Consider the following 8874-nt stretch of genomic DNA (forward strand, 5'->3'; position numbering starts at 1 on the left):
GAGTGTGTGTGTATTTGAGTGTGTGTGTGTGTAAGTGTGTGTTTTGGTGTGTGTGTGTGTGTGTGTGTGTGTGTGTGTGTGTGTGTGTGTGTGTGTGTGTGTGTGTGTGTGTGTGTGTGTGTGTGTGTGTGTGTGTGTGTTTGAGTGTGTGTGTGTGTGTGTGTGTGTGTGTGTGTGTGTGTGTGTGTGTGTGTGTGTGTGTGTGTGTGTGTGAATCGTTATATTGTCATAACAATCTTGCACTCGGTGTTCATTTTGATCAATTTGTAACTAACGTGTGTGTGTGTGTGTGTGTGTGTGTGTGTGTGTGTGTGTGTGTGTGTGTGTGTGTGTGTGTGTGTGTGTGTGTGTAAGTGTGTGTGTGTGTAAGTGTGTGTTTGTATGTGAGTGTGTGTGCGTGTGTGTGTGTATCTGACATAAAGATCTGACATAAAGAATGCGCATGGACATATTTAACTTTTTTTTCCAAATAACACACAGGTGGTGCTGTGATAGATAATATAAAGTGATATATTTCAATCAAATCTGAAACCATTATCAATTGTTATATTGTCATAACAATCTTGCACTCGGTGTTCATTTTGATCAATTTGCAACTAACATGTGAAGACGTGAAAGATTTATAAAAGCTAATTGTAGTATTGCATTCAGTGTCCAGTTTAACCAATTATTAAATTTTTTTGCACATCATGTTTAAGAAAAAAATCCACAAATAATCAATTGTTTTATTTATTTTTTTTATTTGAATTAACTGTTATATAGATCGGGGGGTTATACCACATCAAACATCAGTGAGTGCAGAATTGTACTGATGTATTTCTTATAAGCTTCATTACAGTGTATATTGGGAGGCAAAGTGCTGCAGGGCAAGAATTTGCTGCTGGAAAGGTTTTTTTTTTCTTTTGCTTAATGAAATAACTCCATTTGTGGGTCATGTGGAGACATTTATGTGGAAGTACTGACATGCTGAAAATTGACCATGACACTTTTAGCATGTTGTGTGATCAGAGGAGAAAGGGTGTAAAGTTCACTGTAATGATGAAAGCAAGTTTTTCCAGTCTTAATGGCAACATTCAGCATCAAACTGGGGAAAGACTGAACCCAAAGTGTGTAAAGAAGTCAGTGAAAAATGAAGGAGGGATGAAGTGTCATCATTTGGGGAATCATTTCTGCAGCGCGAGTTGGGCCTCTTATGCAGCTACATGTGAGGGAGAAGGCAAATGTTTATCAGAACCTCCTTCGGCAGCATGTGTTTCGTTCCCTGTAAGAATAACTCAATCAATTTCCTTTTTCACACGACAATGTTCGTTTTAAAGTTCCTATAACAGGATCGAGATTGCTAAAAATAATGAAATGGCCAGCCCAGAGTTCTGATCTAAACTTGATTGAAAATCCTTGGCAGCAAAGTTATTTATAAGAAACTCACATCAGTTACTGAACTCTGGAAGAGACTGGATTAAAAATGGATCAAGATTACACCAGAGAATTTAGTGATGTCTGCAGTACAGCTGCAGATGAACTGACGTCATTCAAAGCAAGGGCCTGTAAACCTTCTACTATTTTTTTTGACAGCTGTAACCCTGAAAAATCTTAGTAGTCATCTTCTTTTGTGCTACAGTAGTTACTGTTGTCTAATTTAGATCTCTGTGTTTCCCAGAAAAGAAAGGTTTTTGTTGAAGTGCTTAAGAAACGTTTAACAATATTTCAGAAAAAAGATCAAATATTTATAACATGTATGTATGTGTGTGTCTGTGTGTGTAAGGTACATAATGTAATGACAAAACAAAACTGTTCATTAGAATCAAACTTTATTGTCATTATACTCATGTACAATGAAATTATCTATGAAAATAAAAATGTTATAAATTATTAAATTATTTTTCATTCACACACTGCAGCCTTGTTACCTAAGAAGAAAAGATAAATACCCTCATGTCCCCCTCCTTCATATCTTCATATGTCCTTCAGATGTTATGTCATAAGAATATATAAGCATGTATTCTGCACTTGATAATGCTGAATTAATTCAGGTACAAGTACAGAGATGTGCTGAACTGCTGGAGTACATTATTTGAGATACAGTACTAGAGAATTTTAATGCTTACCCTAATGGATGCCATAATTACAAAAAATGAGCAAACAGCAGAACCTGGTACTGATTTGTTGTCTTGGAAAATAAAAGCAGTGAGTAATATCATCAGCTGTACTTAGGAACAAACTAAGGCTACCACTGGTATGGGTTAAGTAGAATGAACTCAGCATCCGTGTTCTGTCATGGCCAGGGCATGAGATGAATATATTGCTGGAAGCCTAGTTCCTAAAACTGAACCAATTGAATCAGTATAATCTAAACATCAATGACTCAAGAACATGTAGGCTTATAAATATGTCAACCTGACACTTCTGATAATCTTTAGTAAAAATATGGTATGTCAGTGTAAAACTCAGAAATGAATTTCAAACAAACAAACAAACAAACAAACAAACAAAGCAAATAGAAAGCTATGTGACATAGAAATAGTCAAAATATAAAATATAATATCTATATCTATATCTATGTGTGTGTGTGTGTGTGTGTGTGTGTGTGTGTGTGTGTGTGTGTGTGTGTGTGTGTGTGTGTGTTTCATCCTATCAGGCAATATAGCAGAGCAAAATATGTGATTATAGTGTATTACAATACAATTTATTAAATAACTAAAATCTCAGGTGTATATGTTAGTCTTAGCGCAAAATATGGTGAAAACCAGACAAGAATTTCTTGGCCAAAAAAAATATATATATATTAAAAAGCTAAATGAGCCAGTTTATGGGTTATTTGGCCAACAAATACAACTGTGCATTAATTACCTCAAGATTTACAAGTATCCTATTTAATTCTATCATACAAATATCATGCAATATTTATACTCCACTGTCAGTCTGGACCCCCCGCGACACACAGCGCATATTTGGTGTACTTTAGATCAGACAACATAAATATTTTGGCCAAAAGACACATTAAAAAGCTAAACTGACTAGCAGGATTAAATCCAGTTCTTGAAATATAGTATTACTTCTACATTTCCAGAATAGGATGACTTACTATATCAGGGAGTGATATAGTATACTGTACCATAATAAATAACTTATGATCCATTCATTATTAAGCATAGGTTAATAATGACAACTTCCCTTTGAGCTTTGACAAATCATCTTGTCAGAAATAACACATAAGTCATAGCCTCTCTGTAAGCTATTTTTACACCAGATTTGTTACCTATTATTGTTAATGCTGCTGTTGCCTTATAGGTCATGCTGTCAGGTTTGTTAGAACCGCTGGCAGTTTTTAACACTTCACTTACAGTACATCTGTGGATAAAGTGAATGGCCAGATAGACCATATTTTATTTTATTTTAGAGAAAGAGATAGAATTTTGATTATAATAATCTTACAACTGGATGGGTGAATTCTCTAATAAGATAAGACGTTGATCATTATTTACAGAAGCAAGGATCTGAATATTTACGGCAGTATCAAACACAATATTTATACTATGGGTTAATATTAATGCTAGGAGTCTAATGCATTTTTTGGTTTTACAGTAACAGCTCATTCACAGGGAGGTTGCCATTATTAACCTATGGCTATAATGAATCGATCATAAGCCACTTATTATGTTGTTATATAACTAAATACTAAATATATTATAATTAGTAATGTTTTGTTTTAGGAGACTTTCATTTAACATTTACAGAAGGAGTCACTAGTGCTTAGTAATAGTTTCTGTACTAACTTACAGCTGGTAAATATAGTTACACCTTCACCAAGCATTATTTTTTCTCTCTTCAAGATAATGAAAAAAAAACTTTCATGCTTTCATATCTTTAAAGCAAAACCAGAAAAACTCATTTGTCCTGAAGACTTGTGTCTTGAGATTAAAATGACTTATGTAAAAGTAAATTTAGCTATGAATTAAAAGCACAATGTGTCGTTTTTAAATAAATTTGAATAGTATGGAGGAATAGTCTATAACTAAAATATTTAATTTTAAAATGTTCATGTTTATTTATTTATTTGTTTATCCGTATTATTATTAGTTTTATTGTAGCTGCAGATGCAGTTAGGTTAGAGCTGCTGTGGTATCCTCAGCACCCTGACTTTATGAGTCCTGTGTCAATTTGTTATACTAGGCAAATGATACTAAATCTGAGATATCCAGAACATAGAAAACATTGCCGTTTTCTATGTGTTGGGGTGATTTTGAACTTGATGGTCTGCAAGTTCAATGCATTTAGAGCCTTTTTTAAAAATGAAGTCCTGTAATATAAGCTATAATCTTTTACATAGATAGAACAAGGCATTGATTAAATTGACTAAAAAGATCTAATTTTATTTTTTTTTTTTTTTCATTTTTAATCAGACATTTAAATGAAGGTAGATGTCACAAAGAGACATTGAGGTGGATGTTGTTGCAGGTTAGAGTGATTTATTAACAACACGTAAGACGATCTAAAATGAAAGGCAATATCAAGGTTAGTAAACAGTGACCAGTCAGATGATCAGTAAACAGGATATCAGAAAGAAAGCAAAAGAATGAAACAGTGGGCAAAAGCTGGCCCAAAACTGGAATCAACAAACATTGAAATAAGGCTTGTTAACGTCAGGGGAAACATACAAGGGAAAATGAGTGCATACAGTACGTTGCAAAGTAATAGTGACTAAAAATGGCTTATAAAGGCGTTCTGTGTGTTGACTGTATGACAAATTGCCACTACTGACATCTGATGAAATATCATGTCAGACATGGTTTGAGTATTGGCATTCAAACATGAGACTTTACCGTTACAGTGATTTGTCCTCAATCTGGCTGCATCCTGTCCATCTCTCAGGATGATTGTCAATTCAATAAGCAAATTAAATCATTGCATTACCATTAAATTAACTTGCCCTCAGACTTAAACCTTTGTTTCGTGCGTCATTAAACATAAATTGCACTCCCTCATCTCCCCTTGATACTAACATGAGCTAGGGGACATTCCCTAAGATTCAGTCTCCTATGGAAGTGAGTCCTTAGGCAGTGTAGCCCACATGTTTTGAAGATTTAATGCTTTAATTAGAACAGCATGACCTGTCTGCAAATTACTGACAAAACAGACTTCTTGTTTAGGCTGAACGTTTTCTATGTCGCCTGACCTGAGAAGCTTAGAAGTGAAGACACAGAAACAGACACTGAAAAGAAAAGAGTAAGAGAGTAAACAAGTTCTGTCAAACACAAAAACATTTTCCACTTGCTTTGACTCATTCACTTGAAAATTATGCTCTTTTTGCTAATATACAGTATGAATCACATTGTAAGCATCCTAATGATTAATAATGCTCTTCACTTAAGAAAACATTCTTTAAATGTTTGAAAAGGTTGTGTTCAGTTCTTCTGCTTTAAGTATGCAGATTAAAGATTCCATACTGTAACTATATTAAACCTTGGAGGTTTAGCAAGTTTACCTCACACTCCAAGTTTGCATGTTGTCCATATATTTTGGTGGTTTCCTCCAGTTACTCTGGTTTCCTTCCCTGGGTGAAAGACATATGTTGCAGTCTGACTGGCATTATCTGTACTTCTAAAAGTGTGTGATTGTGACAATGTGTGATCAGTTGTTACTCCGATATCCTCCACCTTGTGCCCAAAGTCCCCCGAGATAGAATCCATGTTCCCTCTGACCCTGTGTAGTATAAACGCTACGGAATGGACAGAGGAAGTTGTAGTTATGGATTATGAGTTGGCTTACTACACCATGGGGCACCATGCTCCAGTAAACATACTGCAAGTGGACAGCTAGAGTTGGCACGTCTTAATAACATCAAATGAAATCCAGATGGCACCATCTGACAAACAGCCATGATTGGATTATGAGAGAGGCAGAAATGCTAATTTTTGTCTCCAACGCAATAAATTGTTTGGGTTTATTTTTATTACATTTTCTTTCTTTCCATCCATTCATCATACCTTCAAAATGCATCAGTTCTACTTATAAAACAAAAACAGAACAAAAAATTATAAGAATTTCTATTCAACAACAGATTTTTTTTCTAGATAACATGCACTGTTCTTCACCAGTGTTTGAAAAAGGTGTCTTCCTGTCATGGTTGATGACATCATCAAGTAAAGTGATTTCATTTGAGATGCATTATCAAATGTCTCCTTGAGAGAAAAACTTCTTCCTCCTTTAACAAAATAAATGTAAAAGCAAAACTAGAAATTTCAGTGTAAATAAGTGGTAAAGGACAGTAAAAGTTCAACAATTAATCAGTATTTAAAGTATTAATAATACAATAAATATTCCAAAACGAACGATTAGTGACTTTAAAAATGGATTTAATAGTGGATTTAAAAATAAGTGTAAATATCTGTAATATTTGTCGTTGTACTTTTCATATTTAAGTCAATATTGGTATGAGGTATGAGTGCAGGATTATTCATGTACAGTACTGTTATTGTTATAGTGAAGTGAGACCATAAACAGCCACATTTTATGGCACCCTATAGGGGAAGGAGTTTATTGGGACAGAGGAGCAATAGGTAGAAATAAAGTTTCACAGCTCCGGGAACCCAGTCCTGAGCTCTGGTTATTGTGATTCACATATTCTCCAGATATCTGATCCTCTTGTTATCTTCCCATGTCCAAAGCAACCAATTTCACTACACTAAATTAGTGGTTTGGGCAGTGGGGTGGTTGTTGGCTTTGGTTATACCATGTCAGTCACCATAGCATTCAATATGAGAGTTGTTTGGAGGTAGAACATGTTTTCCAAAAAACACTTTATGAGTTTGGTGCAAATAGTTAATGGAAAGGACACCAATATCTGACTGCCTTTATCCATACAGTGCATTTATCTTTTAAATATGCTGTTTATCCAATCTGATTACATTTTTGTTTTATGAAAAGGCAGAACTGATCGTCTATAATTAGCATTAAACAGAAGGCTTGTAATTACAGCCTCTTCAACTGTTCTTAGCGGTTTATTCACAATTTGCAAAACAATATTATGCAATTCTTGATATTGTTGATAACATTATAGGGACATCAGAGGGAAGAAAAACCGTAGACACATAGGTCAGAAGCAGATCATTACACAATTACCCAATATGTATGTTGCAAAACACGCAAAATGCATAATATGCTTTCTGTGAAAGAAAAACAACTGAAGGAAAATCTCAAGATAACAGACATTGTATGCTTCCATATGAAAAACACATCCTTTCTAGCTCTCTGTCCTGCATCAATGCAGTTAGCTGTCCTTTGGTATGTATCTTATTCCTTTGGTAGGTCTCCTACTAAGTGCTCTTCTTTTGCTTATTTGTATTTGTATTGTACATCTCTGTAACCTTCTCAACTGGAGAGTTGAGCAAAACAGTTTTTGAGAAATTTTGTCTGTTCAACTGAAGAATGTTCTAGTACAGTCGTATCAAAAGTTTAGGAACCCCTGACAATTTCCATGATTTTCATTTATAAATATTTGGGTGTTTGGATCAGCAATTTCATTTTAATCTATCAAATAACTGAAGGACACAGTAATATTTTATTAATGAAATGAGATTTATTGGATTAACAGAAAATGTGCAAAAATCGTATTAGGACATTTGTATATGAAATTAGTTTTTTGCACTGATCACAATTTTCAGTAAGCTAGAACTGCAACCTGAAACAAGAGTGTTCAGTTCACAAAAGTGTGTTCAGTTCTGTAAAACTAAGCAAAGAAGAAAAATATAAGAAAGATGTGTAACATTGGGCCTCCACACTGCCTCCACAACTGGCTTCAGTTCCACTTTCAATATATCCTACAAATCTTTGGAACTGAAGATTATTCCCATTTTGTCCTGATCAGAATGCTGTAGAGCTCTAACACATCTGTCTAAATTATCCTAAAGGTATCCTAAATCTAGGTTGGGATGATTTACTGTGAAGGGCATAGGATATGATTAACATTTTTTTGATACTCAGCAAAACTTTGAAATCAAACCATTCATCATGTCCTGTGGATGTGTACTGATGTCCCTTTAGTGTAGAAATCTTTCATAACGATATGATAAAGGTGATCATTATAATATCGTACTGCTTTATAAATAGGTATCAGGCATGGTTTAGGCCCATTATTGCCTTCTGTAAAGTTTAATATTTAACATTTCATAATTATGATACAGTACACTGAAAAAGCTAAATGAATACTTCATTCACATGTCTACCTCAGTTCCATGTGATTGAATTAAATTATTTATTAAATTATTTTAACACAATTTGTTTTTGTTAATCTGACATGATTTGATCATTTAATATGAAAAATCTGAATAAACTCAAAGTCTGAATGCTCACTGAGTTTTATACCATGTTGCTAATTATACCACACTTGTTTTAATTAAGTTTACTTGAATAATACAGTCTTTCTTTGCATCACAATTCAACTTTTGAGATTTCATGACATTACTGGATCACATTAATGCTACGTGAATTGATTACATTCACTGTGCAAACTGTAATTTGCAGAGCAAGGCACAACCTAACACATTTTGGTTCTCAGAGCAAGGCACAACCTAACACATTTTGTTCATGTGTAGCAGAGATGTACATGTTGTATTTTAACTTAAATAATTTAGGTTTGAGGGGCACAGTGGCTTAGTTGTTAGGGTTGGGGGTTCGATTCCCACCTCCGCCTTGTGTGTGTGGAGTTTGCATGTTCTCCCCGTGCCTCCATGCAAACTCCACACACAAAAAAAACTGATTTCTTGAGAACACGGTTCGGTTCATTCTGAAGATTGGCTACAGTCAGTTCCTCACACAGGTACACTCTCCTTAACCAAGTGTAATAACACATTTTGCCAGATGTTAGATTTATCCCTA

The sequence above is a fragment of the Tachysurus fulvidraco genome, chromosome 12, assembly GCF_022655615.1.
Source record: "Tachysurus fulvidraco isolate hzauxx_2018 chromosome 12, HZAU_PFXX_2.0, whole genome shotgun sequence".
Lineage (NCBI taxonomy): Eukaryota > Metazoa > Chordata > Actinopteri > Siluriformes > Bagridae > Tachysurus > Tachysurus fulvidraco.